Below are 23,184 nucleotides of genomic sequence, written 5' to 3' on the forward strand. Positions count from 1 at the left end.
GTACCATACAGTGCGTCATGTTGTAAGATTAAGATGATATCATAGTCATCCGCCTGACAGCTTCCCTGCCTTGTCTGACTATAATAGAGAGCTTGTTCTTGGAAAAGGGAAAGAGTTCATTCCAAAGATTAATTGGTTTGAGAGAAAGGCACCATGTTTCTGAGTTCAAGGTATGACATTTAGAGCCAACAAGGGAGTGAACTTCATTATTAAGATTTATGAAAATGATTCAGGTAGAAAATTCCATTCACCCTTCCTATTATTAATTCCATCTTAAAAAGCCAATTGAATTAAGTGGTGCATTATTCTCTGTAATTATCATGTCTTTTAAAAAGTGACTGATGCCGGATAAAAGAGATGCGGAACACAAAGCACTCTCTCGTGAACCAATGGAAATGAATCCGCTTTGTACTGATAACTCTTTGTTGTTTGAGTAATGCCACATAAAAGAGAAAGGAAGCTCACAGTATAGAGTTGTCTTCCTCAGCACAGTCTCGTTTGTTTCTGTAAAGCCAGCGCTGCCCATTAGTACACAGGGGAGATGAGGAGATATTGAACCATTATTGATTTCACACTAGGAAAGTCTTGTGATTTATATATATTGTCCTTTTCCAAGGTAAGCAACCAATACGAATCGGAATGGCTGAATTCTATACTTTTGTCTTTGTAATTATGACAGTTTATCCTTTCCTTACTTTTGAACATCACATTTCAGCAGTGGGCCGAAGAAAAAGACACGTTTTTATCTTGTATGTAGATCATGTTCTATACAGTAGCATGTGCAAAAGCACTCCTACATGCAGTATGTGTAGTCCAAGCAGCTGTATCAAGTCCCTTGATCTAACATTAAAACAGTTGGTAGCGGTGACTCGTGAAGAATTGTAGCAATACACCATTAAAAGGAGGAAAAGAAGAGATCTTGCTAATATATACTCAGAATACTCAACAAATTGATGTTTAATCAGGAATGAAATAAACTGCAAGCTGTTTCCGAGATACTTCCACATTTAGCACATTTATGCAAGATATCTAATTCTGGTGTAAATGTAAAGTCTTCTACAAACCTTGTTGCTATGTCTCAGTGAATCACATAACTGGAGAACAGCATTGTTAGTTTTAGTTTCTGTAATGTGTGACTGAAAAATTCCTGATATGGCGCTTTTAGAAAAATGAAATATGCTTCCCATAAATGTTAAACCTATATTGCCTAAATGCTTTTGCAAATGAACTTGTATGACAAACTTTACAATAAATTGCAAGCGTTCATGCAACCAGCAACTGTCTCTTGACATTAAAACTAAGTAAAATCATTTATTCAAGACGGACTGTGAATGATAATGTTTCGGGATGTTAAAACCGCAAGCCATCATTATTTTCTGTCAGACCCTGTTCATTGAAAGAAGCCAAAATCAACTTCGATTTATTTTGGACCATATTTGCCTTAATTTGCCATCTGTGCTTGTGTAGAAGGGGGAGCCTGGACTCGGATGAGAGCATCTACAACTCTTCCTCAAAATCCTGCTTTCAAAGTCCTGGAACACCCAGAGAGGACTGACATGTGGGGGGTTTGATGTGCAAGCAGTTTCCATTCATACAAAAGCCAGCAAGCCTTCTCTTGTGGGTTGCTTTCTCTCTCTGACTCAACTGTTGTTTAATTTAACAGTTGATATCCATGTAATCACTGATCATTCATCAGTTTCACATTTCGACCAGAAACATTGTATGCATCATTTAGCAATGGCTTTGTAATCAGCAGCTAAAGACTTCTTTCTTTAAGTGATTTTAAATGGAAAATCGCTTTAAACCGCATTATCACATTTCCATCCGACACACACAAGCACCAGCACAAAAACAAAAGGCATTGACAAAAGGTCTGTGCTGAAGAATTGACTGGTCTCTATTTTGGAGTTTCAAGGTGAGCACTGTCGTGAAGACATCAGGTTTCTTATTACTTGGCTTAACGGGCTCCCTTATTAAGGATTCTGGTTGGACGCATCTTCTCCGAGAATCCTCATTAGTGTGACTTTAACAAAAGACGGAGGATTGTGCCATCTGCCTCACATAACGAGGATTCCGCACTAATTAAAAACACCTAGGAGAGCAGTTAGGAAGTGATACCTGGTTAGGTGTTAAGGTTAGGGAGATTTAATGAACAAGAAAATGAGAAAAACTGCTATAAGTTCCTCTTTCAGAATGGCAGCCATTGTATTTACAGTATAGGGAAACATATGTGCATGAATAAACATGTTTCCTTCTCCTATTAGGTTGTTAGATACCTTTAATTGATGATGGAATCATTCCTGTGGCATGATAGGTATAAATAATATATATAAAATACTGATATATATTAAAGTACATTCAGTAATATATTTACACAATACCTGGGCAAAGGCAAGTCACTTACAAGGATGCAAGGATAATGTACTGTCATTTAAAACACCATAAATTATATAATTTGCTAGTTAATGGTTACAATTTTCCTATATTTAAGCTCAATTCAGATTACACGTGTTTCATTCGCTTGGACTGTAAATGGTAATTATGGCATTCTACTTCTTCTATACAACTCAATAGAGCGGTGTAATCATAACTCAAGCATAACACTTAAGTACATCTACTGGTCACATCTTCAAGTTGTCAAATATTCCCTTGACAACTATTTGTAACCATCCAAATAAGTATGCATGTATACATGTCTTATAATGAAATGAACTGGCCTCAGAAAGCAGGCTTCAACTCAGTGAGGAGCCCAGAGAATGTCTCCAAGTCTTTAATTGATAATTCAGGCCAAAAACGGTTCCACTTGAACAGATAATTAGTTAGAAATGAATTTGTCCCAGAGTGTTTAGTCCTCTGTGCATGTCAAGATAAGGTAAAAAAAAAAAAAGGGTTGATAACTGTCGGGCCACAACGGCGTCCAATTTCATGCCAATTCTACCTGTCTAATAGGGATGAATAAATCTGACCATTAGGTGTTTTATGTAAGGCACACAGGAGCATTTGGTACACTGTGCTATTGTAAGCGCCCTGACTGTAAACTACTGATTTACATATTGCCATAACTATTAAAATATTATACTAGCTGTCATGTTCAAAGGCACTTTTCTTTGAGTAATATTTTATACTGGCTTAAAGCTACATACATGGCTGTGTCCAACACACTCAAAGAGACACACACACAAAGAGATAAATATATCATCCCTACCAAACACTGCAAATGCCCTCCAGACGCAGGTTTCATTTGAGCACATTCATTACCTTTTAATTGCCTCTAAATTGCAATGTGACCCATCACATCAATAACACTATCTTCGTAACAGGAGAAACGAACCTCAGCGGGTTACACTCTGTATGCATGTGAGTCGGTGTTTGTGTGAATGTATGCATGCAAATAATTGTACGTTTGATGTCTGTGTTTGGTATGTCATAGAGCGGTTTATTTGTGGAGCAGAGAGGACAATGTGTGCAGCTGACGCTCTATGCCCTCGGCTGGAGTCGTCAGCTAGTTTTTAAAGGAGTGGATATTATCACGATGAAGGTGAATCAAAATGTGTTTCAATTTAATCCCTTCTGATTGCACACCGTTGTGCCCTACCTAAGCTTGCCAGTAATGCTGATCTTATACATTTCCCCTGACCTTCAGTCCGTACAGAGGTGGCACCCTGCTGGCTGAAATCCTTGTACAAGAACATTTGATTAAAACAGTGTTACCAATCATCAGAAATCTACCAATATCAGATTCCTAACAGAATGCCAGAGAATATGATATGTTGAACCCAGAGAACTTTGTCTGGGTTTGCAGAGTCGTACTGAAAATAAACAAACAGCTCTCTCTCTGGGTGGTGCAGGAAGCTGTGCAGCGACATGGTAATTCCACATGAGCAGGTCTCTACAAGTTAACCGGAACTCTCTGGGTACCGAACAGTTCAAGTCTTCAAATCTAAGCTTGCTAATGTTGGAAAGGGAATTATTTTATGGAGTAATACTACAAAATATTGCAGGTACTAACACTGCTAGTATTGTCTAAACTACTTCTACAGCTCGACAAATGAATTATGAATCATATAACAAATAATAGTAGACCTAGGACCAGGCGGAGGGATTATATCTCTTCGCTGGCCTGGGAGCGCCTTGGGATCCCCCAGTCAGAGCTGGTTGATGTCGCCAGGGAAAAGAAAGTGTGGGGCTCTCTGCTGGAACTGCTACCCCCGCGACCCGACCACGGATAAGCGGGAGAAGATGGATGGATGGATAACGAATAATGTATTAATACTTAGGTCTATTAGTGTAACTTTCACAAAAATATTGCTACTCCTACTTCTGCTATTACACTAACAAAAATAAGGCTCCCATTTCTATTACTCTAAATAAAGCAATAACTCCAAATATCAATAGTCCTGATACAATCCAAATGTATTTTATGGGATATTTTTCATCAATATTCCAGATAATATGCACAAGAAAACTGTGAAATCAGTCTTCAGTAGTGAACTTATCACACTTTGACTAGACAGGTTGACGAAAGCACAGACAAATATTCCACATAGAGTGGTGTTTTTAGGAGGTATATAGTAAAGGAAAATAAAGCAAGTCATGGTAGAAGTGTTACTGCTCAGCTGTTTCAATCCACCAGGCTCAAGATCATCTTAACTGCACCAAATCAGACTAAACACAAAAAACATGCTGCTGCATTTAAAGCTGGTAGTAAAAGGCAAGAGTTGTCATTTGATTTGAATGTATTTACTTAATTTATTTAAAAGCCAGTAATCCTTTAAGAAGACATCAACTGCACATCACACACACATTTGCTATCCTTGTTAAACTGTGACCAAAGAGGCAAAACATGAAATGGTATTCAGCCCAGACTCGGCTGTTTAGGAGACACTTTGGATCTCCCTCTGAAGTTGTGATTCATCATTTCTTCCGGGAGAAGTGTTCATACTTAACAGCAAAATGTAATCTAGGCAACAGTGAATTCTTAGTGTTTCCATTACTGGGAACGGGACAATCCTCTCCGAGGCAATATATTATATATCATTTCAATCATGGGAGTTATTCACCCTCATTATCTCAAAGCCTCATGGAATACACTTGGTGTTTATATGGCCAACAGTTGCCTAAACATTCAACAGAGTACAAAACAAACCAATGCATGCCTCTAATCTGCAATGGACAGCAAGATGAACTTGAACCATGGATGTTTAAAATTGTTTGAATGCACTCAATGACTATTTCCATTATGCATATTTAGACGTGATATGTTCTAATTGTACCATTTATGATGTAAGATTCATGGCATGTTGCGAGTGCGATAAAACATGCTAACAAGCATGTGATACTCTTTCACACAAGTAGATATTAACTGCCTCCGATATAAGTCCTCGTGCACCAATTCAACAACACACAGGCAGCTGAGATCAAGAAACAAAGCTCAATGTCAAGAGAAACAGAAAACATATCTTCCAGCAGCATCCAATCAGAACTCTATTTTTACAGCCAAACGTGGCACTAAGTTGACAGTTCCTCCACAAATTCCCTCAAATCAAGCTCAGGCAGTCACACACCAGAAAGACCCTTTGACCTCTTGCCATGTTGTTCATTACAGCGATGCAGACCTGTGCTGTGAGCTGCATATCTGCGTTGCGATTACCTTTGTGTATTGCTTGGCACATAATTAATTAAAGTCTAACATAGCATTGTCTGAAAATATGAAGGTGTGAGGTGTTGTTAACAGCAGATCAAGACCGGAGCACCATTCCTCCATCTGAGCAAAGGACTCTTAACTGTAAGGGAGCAATTAAGTGGGAGAACAGTGTTACCTGATAGTGAGGGTCTTCAGGGAAATACTGAGGTAAGCTACATCATTATCTTTTCCACATAGACTGTCAGCACTCATATCTCAGACTGACCTGACACTGAGGGCTATATGTGCACTGCACCTTCCATTCGATTTGCACTAATAGTTTTAGTGGAAATCAGGCAGTCAAAAATGATTACAGTGATACTGAATTGATAAAATAATAGATTCCAATACATTACATGCATATCAAGTCGATACATTGTTTGGAAATAACGACATTTTAAAAAAAATTCAATATTCTCCCTTCATTAAGATTTGTCATAAAATCATGCACAATGAGAAACAGATGGAACCGCATAATAATATGTGCAAACAAAGTACAAGCCAACAGAAGTTCAGACTGCAGCAGGTGGGAAACATGCATGGCAGTTATCCAGCTGCTTTCTCACTAGATTGCTAAAGCCAAGGAGGCCAAGTACACACTAGAAATGATTAATCAAAAGGTCAAATCAAAAGACCAAATCGCCATAGTAACTTGTTTCAGATAAGGTTTGACACCATAACCGGTTCATATGTTTAGGACCTCTTCTTCTAGATTTCCCTCAAAATGTCAACGATTGACTTAGTTTCCCTTCCCTCTGTCAAGTCATTCCATGAAAACCACTCTTATTAAACTAATAATAATTAATGTATGTGTGTGACACACAGATCATACATTCTGAAATGCTCTAATAATGTTTGTATTAATCGCAAAATCCTGGTCTGTTGAATCACCTTTTCCTTTCACAGAATTATCCAAAACGACTGCCCATGTGAAATAGCTGGCTTTAAATGATTAATCTCATGCCATTAGTCATTTCCCACAATCACTTCGTAAGACCTGCAATTTCCAGACGGCTCAAAAAGGATCAAAATAAATTGCAAAGGCATCCATTTTAATGCAAGATAATACCTCTGCAGTACTTTGAAATCCAAGAATCAAAAGTCACCCACGGAAGCCACGTCACATGTAGTGATTTCATTTCTTCAGTCCACTTAGCTCAAGCTCTCCTCGAGGAGCTGATTACAAGTCCAAGGGAGGACTTTTCTTTCTTGGAGCAAGTAAAGGCCACTGCCCTGGTGATCTGTGAGGAAGTGGACTCATCAAAGCCTCCAAAGCACTTTGAAGGAGACTTGTTCCGTCCATCCCAATCCCCTGCAAGATACAGCGCTCAACACAAGATAAAAATAAGTAGTTTGAATAACCTCTGTCCTCTATGAAACACGGAACACTGGGTGGAGGTAGGAATTAAGGTATTTAGATCAATAGAGATCTGCAAATGTATCTATATCTGTTACACACAAGTAGAATAATCAGAACTAGTTCAGTTGATAACAAGTGGGTGATTTCCTTCTGAGATTACTTCACAGCAAATGTTGAGAATTTAAGGTTGCATAATCGTGTACACATTCTGCCCCATGTGGAGGTGTTGATTGCCTTAGCATGTAGCTAGTATGTTATTTATTCTTGTCAGGCCCAATTAATGACTGCATCAGCCTCTTTTTCACTTAATCACCCCGTGCACTGCTGTTTCTCCATATTCCTCCACTCTTATAGTTACTCTGAAGTCATCATTTGACTTTCTTTACCTCTGTCTGAACTATAGTTAGCTATAGCTCACTGGATATTTATGGTACTTACAAGATCGCCTCCCCTCCCCTCACTCAGACACACTCACACTGCCACCATGACTAAGTAAGCATTTGAATATTTTATTCATCTAGCATCCTTTTCATCATCGAAGTCTGAAAAAAGATGCATTGCCGGAATCAGGAATCATCCATGATCCTGGAAGAGTGATAAAAAGGAGGCTATATATAGATGATGAATTACGATCCCAGAGAAAAACAGCTTTCTGAATATTTCATGGGACAGACGTGTACTTCTCTGGTAGACAGTAAGAAGAATTCCATTCATTCTTCAAGAAAAAGTTCCAATATAGTCTAGTTAATTACTTTATCATTCTTGTAATGTGCCTTCTATAGATTAGTTTACTCAACAGAGACATCATGTAAGTCACACACAAACCCACACACGTTTTTTTGAGTATCTGGGCATCAAGTTAAAGTCTTCACTTTGTGGATTGAAATGGCTGGGAGTTTGAGTCAAAACATCAGAAGCAAACAGGTGTTTATACATCTGCTGCCTCTTGGCTCAGTGCCTAATTTCCATAAAATGATGCATTAACATTTCCACTGAATATGCAGCCCTCTTTACAAGCACTCGCTTGGTCGCTCTTGTTAGTCATTCAAATGAAATTATAAAACATTCAGAACGGCAGTGCGTCCAAGACACAGTGCCGTGTCCTACACAAAGGCAGCATATGGTTTTGGGAATACCGCTCATTCAAGAGGTTGATTGATTGGTGCACCAATGCCATCCATCTGTCAATCACGCTTTTGCTCCGTTGAATGAGACCACCAGACTCAAAACAATTGCAAATATTAATATTCATGACAGGCCCATGTTTTTCCTATAATGTCTTTCTCATGTTGTGTGTGTTCTCTACCGCACTGACTGCGGGGTCTTATGTGAATGTAAGAATAACTTAGTTTGATTCTTTTGTACAGCAAGCTTATTCTATGATAGTGACTTGTTACAATTCCATTTTAATTTATCCAAGTTTGCTCATTTTTACTGCACCAATGGGGCCAACATTTGTTGTCGGCACCATTGCAAGGGTGGAGAGGATAGTTGCACAGGAACACAAGCCTGTTATTCACACGATCTCTGCAGTAATGCCTGCTAGTGCACACAGCATGGCATGCAGCTACCTGTGACAGCAAAAAAATGCTCTCTGTCAGCTCCCATGATTACAGAGTACTGCAATTACACAGCCCCCTGTCCTGTGTAATGCTTTCTCTGCAGCCCTGTTAAGAGCCAGCTCAACTGCAAGATACAATAAAGAACAGTTGACAAACATGGAGCCTTGTCTCCTCACAGGTGGATACCGCTGCAGGGGGTGTTTGATTGAAACAGCCCCCAACTTCCACCCAACACCCCCCGTTACTCTTGTATTATCTGCCCCCTCCATCGTGAACATAAAGGCCACGCACAGGCTTTGATGACGGTAAACGATTAATGTCCACTTCGCCCGTCATTCTGGTGTAATTACGGTCACCTCATCTCGCACTCATTTTCTGTGGGAAATCTGCAATTTCATAAATAAAATCAAGCCCTCCAAAAGGCTGCATTTCTTGCCAGTTAGTGATTAACTATTACTCAAGAGGCATTTACAATGATCCATGCAGGATGTATTGCACTCCAGCAGCATGAAAGCCAAATGGCGGTGTTCTGTGTAAGAATTGACTCAGAGGAAACACAACTTTGAAAAAGGAAATTACTTTTAGAAAAATGATGAAAAAAAATGATTTTCTCAAAAATATCAAAGGAAACGACAAACACTAATAAATGTGATTTCAATGACTGGTCACTTTATCATCAATTAATACTGATTTATAGAGATGACATGAATCAATAGGTATTGAGAAAGGGCCTTGATGTCATCTCTGGGAGAAGTTGATAGAAAATTGGTAGGACTAACTATTCAAAGATGTGTGTAATAGGTGACCGTTTATTCAGACACACAATTAAAAATGTAAGTCTTTGAATACTGTGTGGCTTTTGACACAATTAGTTCATGTCTACAAACACAGAATTGAAAAAGCAAAATAACATTTCAAAGATGTTATTGGTCCTTAATGTCACAAAGAGACTGCTCAGTGTCTAAGTGTACCACAGTTAAACTCAATAGAAAGCTTTTAAAATGTCTAGGTGCATTTTTGTCGTTTACAATTGCCCCCATGATTCTACTTTTTTCTCAGTGCCTTAAGGTTCTACAACGGCTTGATAGCATAAAAATGCCAAGCATATTTGGATGGAAAAGTACTGTTGCCTAGAATGGTTATCACGGGAATAGCCGCAAGAGCTGTAAAGACAAATGTTATCCATCACATTGATTAAATTCCTCTTAGCTGCTGTCCTTGGCCAAGTAAGTTTGTGTGAACGGCTGTGGTGCTAACAGCAGTCCCATGGAGAGTTAGTGGATTAATTAGAATTGTACCAAATGGCCAGTCTTGTGGAAGTCAATCTGCTCCCGGTTATATTACGTCACCTTTCCGCCTGTGCCCCTCTGGTGATTGCTGTAATGTCTTAATGTGATTTGCTAAATTGTCTATGTCAGTACCCAATGGACCTGTCAATAAGGTCAAGAGAAAAAGTAGCCTCCCCTGCATGGTATTGTTTGTCCTTGGACAGCTGACTCCAACAAGTAAATGCAGAACCAATGTTCACCCTGGTCTTCCTCCTCATGTTGTCACTGAGCACTGGGGAATTGGTATCAGAGGGGCTTACCGTCAAACTCAGCCTTGTTCTCATTGTTCACACACTAACTGGCCACTTCTAAAAAGCGTGATCAACGACGACAAAGACAAACCACATGATACAATAGACAATAGACAGAACATAAACATCTTTTTGTAGATAGCAGTAGGTAAGACACCATCTATAGATCTCCTATGCAAGTCTCTGCCAAGCCCCCTTCTGACCCATTCCCTTGGGCTTTTTATTTTCACAACAATATCATCTTACTTTATTATTAACAAGAGCAACAGCAAAACCACCAAATGAAGCTCAGCGCAAGGGGGTATATACATTCACTCCGCAGCTGCATATAATTCCTATTATAAAACGGACAAGTCAAATCAAGCAATCTGATTGGTTCTTAGCCGTGATATACTGAGCGTATACCACGGGTAGAATTGTAAGTTACTTTTCACAACAAATCAGTATCCCTCCGCGTCTGAGAAAAACAGTATACCGTTGGGCTGAAAAGCAAACTGCCTGCAGTTTGCTTTTCAAACTGGAACAAGAAAGCAGCGGAGAAGTAACGGGGCAGAAACCCTCCTTTTTACGCAGCGGTCCAGACATAGACATCAAACGGCAAAACATACAGTGTGCAGTTCCTTTGGCATTAGGGCAGGGATATCTAGATACTTTCCAAGGTTTGACATAATGAATTGTGCTACCTTTAAAGCAAGCAACGATGTTTTCAAATCTGTAATCAAAGAGGTCCGCAAAAACACTATCGGCCAATCAGATTGCTTGATTTGACTTGTCAGTTTTATAAATATGTTTACATTTCTTCCGTTACGGAACAAACTTACAAAGCATAAGATGGAAACATTTAAGATTAACTTCGACCTCCGGGGAGGTCTTACTATGGAGGAGTGGATTGAGCAGTGCCTATCTCCAGGGGGGGAAAGCACCTAAACGACGACATGCAGAGCTACGTGAAGAGCAGGTAGACCAACTGGAAAAGTACCACCATTCAAAAGCTTTCTGATGCGGATCTTGAAACAAAGCAGGGAAATGATGACCGTTAGTGGCCACAGGTGCGAAAGCTCTCTCTCTAGAGCTACTGGAAGCCGAATCTCGGGTACCGGAGAAAGTGGAGGAATATTCTCACCACGCCAAGCAACAGCCTAGAACAACCTCAACAAGTAACCACGTAAGCCATGCTACTGATGCTGGACAGGTTTTCAGTGGCTGCACAATACACGGCAACATACAAATGAATGTAAATAAATAGCCAAATAATGGATCAACGCTCTCTGTCTAATATGTTCGCTAGCTGTTAGTGTTGTTGCATAGCAACCACCTCGCACTATGTTTCGCACAGAAGGCAACGGAGGGACTATTTTATTTTGAACATCATTGTTTACTAATAAAAACTATTTAAATTAGAGTGTGTATTTTTTTTTCATATTGCCACACTTGGTAACCGTTTTATAAAAGCAATAGCTCACTTCAGGCCGTGATATATGCTCATTATATCACAGCTAAGGGGGTTGTCGACCCTCCGCTTCGCGTCGGGCCGAACCACGCCCCTTAGCTGTGATATAATGAGCATATACCACGGCCTGTCGTGAGCTATTGCTTAATTCTATTCTATTCTATAATCAGCTCATCACGGGCGTTGTCTATAACCTATTACATTCACCTCATTCTCCAGCAGCCAATCACTGTGCTGCAGCCAAACTCTAAAATGGTTCTCCTCTCTCCTGCAGTCAGCTGTGATTTCAGGTGTTCATGCTGCCGCCCGCCTCCTCCCCATCCACCTCCTTTCATCACATCCAGTGCCAGGAGAGCTAATCCAAAGACCTCATCACACCTCCTCTTCATCCCATCTCCTCATCAAATCCAGATCTTCAGCATCATCACCAGTGTCTAGACCCCGGGGGGTTCCCTATATGCTCACGGCTGCATTTCCCCCTTTAGATATATACGATTTCAGGATCGGGGTCTAATCACCATAGACTTAACATTTACAGTATCAATAAATGTTCTTTTAACAAAATGAAGTCTCTCCTGATTGAAGTGCAATCATTAAGCATTTCAAAATACTGTGGAGAAGGGGGTAATTGGGACCATGTTGACATTTCAATTCAAGCACATTTTGTCATCGACAGCAAAGCAAGAAATCTGGCCAAAATTCAGACCACTTTGAAATCCCTGGCCAGGTAATTGTTGAGATCTACAATCCTATCAAAATGGTATGGTCACGGTGTTCAATTGTGGACGGAAAATCACATTAACTGCCCCCTTAAGCTATTTGTTTTCTCTTTACCTTCAAGAGGTTTGCTGAGCATGCAGCTTTAATTCAGAATCACAGAATCACACACACACACACACACACACACAAGTTTATAGTTAAACACATTTACCCTTCTAAAAGGCCTGAATTCCGAAACAAAAGTAATACCAACTCTATGGCAGGCAATCACTGATGTACAAAGTTCTGATATAGCACGCAAGCCATTTTTGGCACAAGTTCTATAGTGGCATGCAATCAGCTGCTGTTAATTCATCTTATTCATATTATTCGGGAAGGGTTCAAAGAAAAGATTTCCTTTACACGATTAGTCTTCACTGGGTGGGCCAACTCTATGCTAGTATTCCAAAGGCACATCTTATCGCAACCCCAATCTCCATCTTAAGTGCCCTCCGGTTACGTTCATTGAATTAGCTCACATCAAAGCTATTTCACACGACAAGCCTTTTAAGATTAAATGCTCCTTTAATTCTCTGATTACAAACAATTTACTCCATTGGGAAGCTGTTACCTCGAACAAAAATGATAAAGTTCCTATTTATCACTGAAAGGATATTATATGAAAACAACATGAGTGCACTGTGACTCAAACAATTGAATTGAATTAAGAACTTCAGAGTTACCATTTAATGCAGGCACAAAGTTCCATCAGATGACAGCACGCAATGCGTCAGATTTTAAGCACACTACAAAAGGTTAGACCAGGGGTCGGCAACCCGCGGCCCACGGGCCGCATGCGGCCCTTTAAGCCCTCTGCTCTGGCTCCCTTGAGCTTAGACAAAAATAAGAAAAAAATAAAATAAAAGTATTTGTAGGACTATTTATATTTTGTTGCATGGTTGAAAATGTTTCGTATCTTGTATTTTGAGGTGACACTGTGACATACAGTATAAATAAAAAACAAAACGGTTTTAATTAGGTCAACTAAAATATGCGCCAAATCCTGCTACGGTCCCGCGCGAGCGCCTTTTCTTGGAGGCTAATAACCTGACCCCCGGCTCGATGAGCGAACTATGAATAAATCAAAGAAAAGTACCGGAGGAACACAGGATTTAATTCTGTGTGGACAGAGTTATCTGCTTTCACAGCAAACGATGTTGGTTTACCGGTATGTTTGATATGTAGAGAAGTTGTCAATGTATCGAGGAACAACAAGGGAGAGGAAGACAGCTGACGATCTTCAGTCATAATTCAATGGGGTATGTAATTTATTTCAGAAAACACTTTTTGTTATATTCCATGGAATGCTCTTAACGTCCCGATAGCAATGAATATATCAAATGCTTTGACAATAAATACATACAAAAATTAATCTGTGGAAGCCGTAGCGCTGTAAAAAGCACGACCAATCATCTGAGCCGGCCCGGCTAAAGTAACTGGATGGCCTACCTGCCTGTCAGCCTTCCATCTGTGCACAAACTTATCTCGTGCCCTCATTGGTCATGTGCGCGTTCGTGTGTGTTGGAGGAGGGACTCTGTAAGGAAGTCTGAAGGAAGAGGCATATTTTTTCCGGTTGTGTACTTTCAAATTCTAGCGCACTCGAGCTGGTTTCTCCATTCTAACCTACCCTACCTTTAACTCTTTTTAGGGTGCAGCTATATGTTTTATTTATTTCAAAGTGGGCCCATTTTAATAATGGTTTTTTTCCTTCAAATGTGCAGAGGACTCCCCAAGTGCTGTGTTTAATTTATTTTAAAGTAGGCCTGTGTATTATTTTTAATTCTCCTTATAAGAGTTCTTTGTTTCTTATTAGAGGTTAACAGTTTTATATCATGTAATAAATAGCATAACAAATGCAAAAAAAAACTGTATTTTTTGTCTGATATAACAATAAAAAACTATGAAATATGTTTTGCGGCTCCAGACAAAAAAAATGTTTGGAAAAAGGAGCAAAATGGCTCTTTTGGTCAAAAAGGTTGCAGACCCCTGGGTTAGAGGAAACGGCTTTGTTGATGTTCTTCTGTAAAAAACGACCTACTGTAGAAATGACAGTAAGAGGCATCTAACATCCTAGTCGAGACAAAACAAACACGGCACCAAGGAAGCGCCAGCATCAAAGAAGAAAGCCAAGCAAGGAACCCCGGATTTGATTTATGATTTTAAAAGTAAAGGGTTTATAGAAAATCATGGGCTAAATGCCCTTCTCTAATTGTATTAGCTGCCTGTGAGAAACAAACACAGATGGATGCTAGTATGACTGTCAGTGTTGTCTTCAGAAGATGGATCACTGAGCTGTCCAATCAGCGGTTTGGTATGAGCCTTGAATATTTGTCAGTGCTGGTTATACCACGAGTCACTTGGACAGTCGGCATCAGTTGTTCTAGGCATTCAGTGAGATTGATTCGTTCTGTGGGAGAATTGGGCTTCACCATTCACCTAATCTTGATAGATGTGACAGTTTTGGGAAAGCCGAAGAACAGATTATTATGAATGAATATGTGACTGATGGTACCTTTATCGCAGACTGACGACTGAACCATTTGCATAGATACATCTAAAGAACAAAAACGTACTTTGGATTAGCTATTGTACCATAGAATGCCCCATCTCCCCTAGTTATTCTCCTCCCCCTTGTCATTAAGCTGCCAATCAGAGTTAGGGAGGGGCTTGGGATCCAATCAATCAAGCTGATTGGGAGTGTCAGGAAGTAGCTGCCATAAGCAGCCAGAGGTTGCGCCTGTTGCAAACACCATTTACCCGACACAGCATGTTTAGCCAGCATGATAATTAGAGCAAAGTCCTTGCTCATCTCCTATCTTAACTTCAGTCTCAATGTAACTCAAACTGCAATTGGCAAAGACTAGGGTCTACCAAAATGTGTTTCAAATGCCAACACTGACAGTATACTCTGATATTTTCAGTTCAGTTTTTACTAAAAGAGATATTTAAACTGACAATACTAAAGTCTGTGCCAGTAGTGAATACGGTAATATCCTGCATATTTCAAACACTGCTTACATTACGGAACTATTACTCAAGATGTGTATTGATAACCTGACTAAACTAGATCGTATTAACGTACTGGCAGAAGTATTGTCTTTTCCTGCCTTGGAGTAAAAAAAACTTTTCTGATTAAAATGACTGTCATAGTTGTTATATTATAAGCCGTTACCCATTTAATCATTAGAACCACATAAGTGATGATTATTTATAAAACTCTTATTTGTAATATATATTTTGTGAAAGCACCGATAGTCAACCTAACAATATTGTTGCATTATCAATATTAAGGTTTTTTCAGGCCTTACCTAGCAAAGAAAGACAATAACAAGGTCAATAAAATAGCATAATAACGTTCAGAGAGTATCTTATTTCATGCTCAGATCAGACCCATGGTTTTTAGGGCAATATATCGGTCATAAAACTACATTCCTTATATTCTGAAATTCTGAAATGTGGCCGAAGAAAACGTCACAAAGGAGTGTGGTTGGGAGGGGCAGTGAACTCTTCACTGCATGCTGCTAGACAGAGGGTTACTCGGTTAAAATGCAGAGGAACAAATGGTACCAAAGAGAGTGCAGTACTGCAGTTGCTGTCAGTTGGTGTGCTACAGGAGCCGATTGTTGAGAAAGGTCAAGCTGACACCAAATCCACACACAATAATCACACATAAGCTACGTCGTTCAAAACACCACAATGTGCCCTGATACATTTAAAAACACCCTGCACATGTCCAATCGATCATGTTAAACAGAGACTCGACTAAAGTTAAAGTTCTCATTCATAACACTCCGTTCGATGTCTCACTATGGGATGCGCCTCATCGCGGAGCAAACAGAAGCATCAATCTCATTACGCCAATCCTGATTGGCTGGTGATCTTGACGTCAACGTCAGGGGAAATCACCCCCTATAAGTAGCTTGCGCCACGACGCATGCGTCATTCAAACACCTCTTCTCGCTTCAGAGCACATCTCTAATGGTAGCCGGGCTAGCTTAACAGTCCACAGACTGAACCAAAGCTAATTTCGGTCGACGGGCGTTAGCCGGCTACCCTATTCTCTCACAGAAGAGTATTATAGTCAACCTCGCCGAATTCTTCCTCTGGAAGTAAGGTAAGATTTTGACTTTCAAGTTAGCAACACACCAGTTGCTAGCTTGTGCTTTTTTCCCTCACTGCCGATACCACGGTAGCGAGGACGTTTTTCTTCTTTTCTCTTCCCCGGAGGAGAAAAGGATTTAAAGAATATTGCCACACCAGGTAATATTCTTGGAGAGGAAAAGACCCACACTACCTTTTTTCTCCGGATAAAGGACAGATTGGGACACTCTTTCTCGACGTACCTGTTAAGAGCGGGTCCTCTCCATGGACGCCTCTCTCCCTCACACCAGAGGAGTCAGGGACTCGAAGGCTCGGTTCTGCGGCTGCGGGTTGAAGATATCAGGCACAGACTCACACCAGGTCTGCTCGTCCTGCCTCGGGCTGGAACACGCCCAGGAGGCTATCGACAACCCCGGCTCGTGCGGGCATTGTGCCCGCCTCACCATAAAGAGCCTCCGCCGACGGTTAGCACGACAAGCTAGCCTGTCGGAACAGGATCCCCTCATGTCCACTGATTGGCCGGCTGGCAATCAAGACACGGGGGCGTCCGACGCAGAGACTGAGTCCCTCACCTTCACGGCCTGGGGCTCATCAACTGCGGCAGCCGCGGAACCGGGTTCCCGCGCCATATCAGGCCGGGACCCGGTGGCGGCAAAGGACGCGGGAACGGGACCCCACGCTATACCAAGCTGGGGCTCCCGGCTGGACCTCACCATGGTTTCACCCGCGGAGGATGTCCTAGAATTGGATTACATGGAGGACGAAGAGGATGCCTCTGAGTTCCTCCTGTCTGATTCGGACGAGCAAGAAGACGACGTCTTCGTGTCACCAGCTCAGGCTGCAAAGCCGGGAGCGATGGCTGCTCTCTCGGCGATAGCACACCAGCTTCGCCCTGTCTCAGTATGGACCTACAAGCCGTGTGTCAGCGCGCTGCGGCCAGACTAGACAAGTTGGCCGAGAAAATCTCCGGTTCCGGCTGCAGCTCAGGCTCAGCCAACCCAGAATTTCGGCCAGCAGTCGAAGAAGAAGCGAGCGGCGTGACAGCCCCTCCTTCTCCCCTCCGTGAATGTGTTCCCGCCGCTTCGAGAGATGCCTAAACGCCATCCTCAAGTCCGCACAAACACATGTCACACGTTGGTTGATTCCTCTGTCATTAAACATTTGCCGCTGACGCATCCAGGCTTCAGGCCGAGGGCGCAGCTAAAAAAAATGAATAGAAAATCAATAAAACCAATAAGCAGCCCGCCAATTTTCTCCCCTTTTGAGAGCAGCTACGGCATCTCTCAAAAGGCGGATTATTGACGGGTCTGTGAAGGCACCACCGCCACGCGCAGTGCCGGCTGGAGCTGTAAGCGTGACATCTCAGCTGGCTCTAAGGAGCATACAGCAGGAGAGACTCACGACACCCAAGCTGCCTCGAACCCTGCTCGGTTTAAAACACCGAAGACGCAGAGGTCGCAGCCCATCCCGAGTCCCCAGCCCAGGCTGGAGACAAGGGCAAGTTGGCCGAGGAAATCTCCGGTTCCGGCTGCAGCTCAGGCTCAGCCAACCCAGAATTTCGGCCAGCAGTCGAGGAAGAAGAAGCGAGCGGCGTGACAGCCCCTCCTTCTCCCCTCCGTGAATGTGTTCCCGCCGCCTCGAGAGATGCCTCAATGTCATCCTCAAGTCCGCATAAAACACATGTCACATCTTTCTTGTCTGAATAAACCATTTTCCGCTGACGCATCCAGGCTCCGGCCAAGGGCGCAGCTCAAGAAAATGAAAAGAAAGACAATAAACAGTCCGTTAACTATAAATCCCCTTCTGAGAGCAGCCACGGCCTCTCTCAAAAGGCGGATAATAAACGGGTCTGTGAAGGCACCACCGCCACACGCATGTGCAGTGCCGGTTGGGGCTTTAAGGGCACTACCGTCACGCACATGCGCAGTGCCGGCTAGAGCTGTAATGGACAGCCCGCCAATTCTTCCCCTTTTGAGAGCAGCTACGGCACAAGGACGGATTATTGACGGGTCCGTGAAGCCACCGCCACACACATGCGCAGTGCCGGCCGGGGCTTTAAGGGCACCACCGGCACGCGCAGGCGCAGTGCCGACTGGAGCCGTGAGGGCACCACCGGTACACACATGCGCAGTACCGGCTTGAGCTGTAAAGGCACCTCTGTCACGCACATGCGCAGTGCCGGTCGGAGCCGTAAGAGTGACATCCCAGCTGGCTCTAAGGAGCATACAGCAGGAGATACTCACGATGTCTGCCTGGGCTTCTCAAAACAGTTATAATTGATCTGTTTTCACAAACCCAGAGAGATTCAACCCATATTCTGGAGAGAGAGGTTCTCTCTCTCCTAGAAAGAAGGGTTTTATCTATAAAGCCCACCGAGCGGAGTCAGATTACGGAGGAAAATGTCCTCGTAAAGCACCCACTCAACATGGGCCTCATAATAAAACTAAACCCCGAACGCCACGGCGTACGGAGAGTTTTGGTTATTATGAAATGCGTAGTGGCACTACACCCGACTTTTCCAGTGCGGGACGCGCCTTTCACGGAAGGTGGTCACCACGGACGCAGGTCAGACGGGCTGATAGGGGATATACGAAGGTCGCCCGGTGAGAGGTCTCTAGAACAGAGACTTCCAGCGGGCACGCGTAAACTACCCGGAGCTTTTAGCGGTGTTCCCCACCCAAAAACGCTTCCTGCCTTCTCTCAGAGGACTTCATGTCCTCGTGAGGACAGACAACACAATATCGTGTATGAACCGCCAGGGGAGATTGCGTTGTCTCCAGTCACACACACTGGCACACAAACTGATCCCCTGGAGCGGCAGACGTCTCCTGTTTCTGAGAACGACACAGGTACCGGGAGCTATGCACCTAGGGACAGAATTACTGTCAAAAGGTGCACCACTCTATGCAGACTGGACTCCTCATCCAAGGATCGGGAGTCCGCTGTGGGTGTGTTACGGCCGAGCAGCGTTAAGTCTGTTTGCAAAGGGAGAAAATGTTCAATGACAGCTGTTTCTCTTTAATGCACGATTTAAATGCACCGTTAGGCGGGGACGCACTCGTACACGATTGACCTCCGGGTCCTCTGTACACGTTCCCACCCCTGGTTCTGTTACCCTTAACTCTGGCCAGAGTGAAGGAGCAACGCCACACACTTACTCTGATGTTTCCGCCCTAGCCCGTAATGTACGGGCTGGCGGAGATATATCAGCTGTTGTGCGGGCAGTCATGGCAGCCCCCACCACACAGGGACAGATTGTCTCAAGCGGGGGGGGCGATCCTTTACCCACGCCCAGAGCACGGGGCACTATGGGCCTGACCCGTGAGTGGTACAATCTGAATACAGTGGGACTCCCTCAGAAGGTGATAAACACTATTCAGAGTGCGAGAGCTTCCCCCACCAGGTCTCTTTACGACTGTAAGTGGAGGGTGTTTGAGGAGTGGTGCCTTCAAGAAGGACACATCTCTTTTCAATGTCCTGTCGGGGTGATTTTACCATTTCTACAGGACTTGATCGATAAACACAGAGCTTTCTCCTCCACGATCAAGGTGTACCTGGCTGCTATTGCTGCATGCCATGTGGGCTTTGAGGGTAAAACGGCTAGCCAACATCCTTTGGTTTGCCGTTTTATGAAGGGAACTCCCAGGCTCCTCCCTGTCTCCAGGTCGCTGGTGCCCTTATGGGACCTGGCATTGGTTTTAAATGGGCTCAAAATGACCCCATTTGAACCCCTGGAAGGAGCTGACATGAAACATCTGTCACTCAAGACAGTGCTGTTACTGGCCCTGGCATCCGCTAAACGGGTCAGTGATATCCATGCACTGTCTGTACATCCCTCATGCACTCAGTTCGCCCCAGGGCAAACGAGAGTGTTGTTGAAACCCAACCCTGCCTTTACACCAAAGGTGGTTGGTTCGTGTACCCCGATTGACATTGAGGCATTTCCTCCGCAGCTGGTTTCCTCCGGGGAGCAGCAGCAGGATCTGTTGTGTCCAGTCCGGGCTTTACACACATATATGGACAGATCAAAAGAGATTCGTCTTAATGACCAACTCTTTGTGTCCTGGGCTAAACCTCACAAGGGTAAGCCTGTTACTAAGCAACGACTATCCCACTGGATCGTGGAGGCGATTGCTTTGGCCTATACGAGTCAGAATCTGCAAGCACCTTCGGGTCTGCGGGCTCACTCGACTCGGGGCCTGGCTACATCCTGGGCTTTGTTCAAGGGTGTTTCCATCCAGGACATCTGTGCAGCGGCAAGCTGGTCTTCGCCGCTCACTTTTGTCCGCTTTTACAGGCTAGACGTCTCCGCTCCAAGCGTGGCCCGAGCAGTGCTGGGCACCTTGTTGAGTCGGGACTCCACCTGTTAAATTCTGGTTGATCGGTGATCTTCGAGATAAGCTCGTCTGGCAATACGGGAGCTACAATATCCCATAGTGAGACATCGAACGGAGTGTTATGAATGAGAACTATAGGTTACTTACGTAACCCCAGTACTCAGAGTAACATGAAGTGAGATGTCTTGAGATGGCTTATTTTGAATGACGCATGCGTCGTGGCGCAAGCTACTTAGGGGGTGATTTCCCCTGACGTTGACGTCAAGATCACCAGCCAATCAGGATTGGCGTAATGAGATTGATGCTTCTGTTTGCTCCGCGATGAGGCGCATCCCATAGTGAGACATCTCACTTCATGTTACTCTGAGTACTGGGGTTACGTAAGTAACCTATAGTTATTCGCTATGACCAGGGCAGTGTTGCACAAAGACATGAAATTCCAGATTTATTTTTGGAAAGTTTGCCTCGATTTGACAGGATGGTGCCTGGATGCTCTGATGGTATCAATCAATCAATGTTTATTTATATAGCCCAATATCACAAATGTTACATTTGTCTCAGTGGTCTTCACAGTTTGTACAGAGTATCAGTATGACAATACGACACCCTCTGTCCTTAGACCCTCACATCGTACAAGGAAACACTTCCGGAGAAAACCCACAGTTTAAAGGGAACATGGGAGAAACCTCAGGGAGAGCAACAGAGGAGGGATCCCTCTCCCAGGACGGACAGACGTGCAATAGATGCCGTGTGTAAATTGAAAAGATAATACATTTTGCAGCATAGGTAGTCCAAATGTTTGTAAATGCATGTGTGTATAATAGGAAGATGAATCCACGAGGATATCCATCCAGGATTTATGATCCAGGACCACAGCCACGACTCGCGATCCAGGACACAGGACCGCAGGATCTTTGAGGTATAAAGATGTGCAGAAGAAATTATGTCTTCATTCCAAAAGAAGCAGCATGCTTGCTTTTGCATTACTTATGTATAGTTTATATATATAGGATCTGATAAAGCTGCACAAAATAGGTTCATAGATGAAGTAATGCTAAATGTTTTGTCTTAGGCTGCGGCCACACGAGGACGAAAACGGTCGTTTGCGTTACTGTTTAGTGTCATATAGACCGTTCGGCTACACGAGGACGACCGAATACGGCACTAAACGACTGAGGAAACGATAACGGGTCCCAAGGTGGATAGAACGGCATACGCAACGCTCTGGGGGGGTCCAACGGCTCCGTGTGTACGCCCTATACGATCATTTTCTGATAATGATGAGGCAATAGCCCCGCCTCTCCCCACCTCTGCTGCTCACCCCCGCGTCAAAGTAAACTGCACCCTGAATTCAGATTATTTATCCGTATTTTATTATTATATGATATAGAGTTGTTATTCATTTGTTTTAAAGCTCAATAAATAACAAAGAAGACCTTTGACCGGCACTTTTATAATTTTGTCCGGAAGATTTAAACTTTAATACACGTTGACTGGCGAAAAACTCTGCCCGGTTCCCTCGGCCCCCACCGCGGAGAATAAACAGAAGGGCAACCATGACAACCATGCTTCTTCGCTGCTTTTGTGGAGGGAGTTACAGCGCCACGTACAGGCTCCTGCATATGTACTGCAGCTTCTCCAGCGGTTGGAGCTAAACGGAGCGGTCTCGTGTGGACAGACACTATCCGGATAACTATTGCGTGTGGACGGAAGCTTGTTTGCGATTGCGTTTGCGTTAATCCTATGCGTTTAGCCGTTTTCGTCCTCGTGTGGCCGCAGCCTTAAGCACTAGATGTTGATTTCCTAAATTCCTAACACAGGTACTTCTAACGGTAATAAAAGTTATGAGCAGAGAACAGAGCCAGAGAGAGAGAGCAGGTCTGCATCGATTACCAGAGTAGCCAGCTTGAGTAGAGAATGTGACCCAAGCCCCTAAGCCATCTCTCCATCAGCCCCCCCCCCCCACCCTTAGCTAAACTAGTGCTGTCTGTCTCCCTGAGCTGTCAATAGAGCCTGATGGGCCTTTTAGACACTTATCAATATTTAACCAGCCTACCCGATTGACTCAGCAATTACTCCCTAATTGATTTGAGATTGATTATCATCAGCACTATAATGGCACTGTCGGTCAGATGCAAGTGCTGATAAAAATCCCTGGTGTAAATTAAATGCCATTTTCATGCAACTAATGTGTGAAATAAAAGGTGTGTGTGAGTGTGAAGAATGTACCATGTCAGAGTAGAAATCTTCAGACTTGGGTAGCCCTTCACTGCTGCTTCTGGTGAGAAATCCCTCTTGCTTCAGTCACAAGGAGGGGGAAGCCTCAGCACAGATGGGTGTGTACAAACTCTG

General features: G+C 43.2%; 1 long non-coding RNA gene across 1 annotated transcript in view; it reads left to right on the top strand.

The window, feature by feature from the left end:
- Positions 1 to 13,130, top strand: part of LOC117465465 (uncharacterized) — a 79,842-nt gene extending 66,712 nt beyond the window's left edge. The window contains exon 4 of the long non-coding RNA XR_011645098.1: positions 11,909 to 13,130. This is a non-coding gene — a long non-coding RNA (uncharacterized lncRNA). The remainder of the gene's footprint in view (positions 1 to 11,908) is intronic.
- Positions 13,131 to 23,184: the final 10,054 nt, after the last annotated feature.

Source organism: Pseudochaenichthys georgianus, chromosome 20 (assembly GCF_902827115.2).
Source record: "Pseudochaenichthys georgianus chromosome 20, fPseGeo1.2, whole genome shotgun sequence".
In the NCBI taxonomy this organism is placed as follows: Eukaryota; Metazoa; Chordata; class Actinopteri; order Perciformes; family Channichthyidae; genus Pseudochaenichthys; species Pseudochaenichthys georgianus.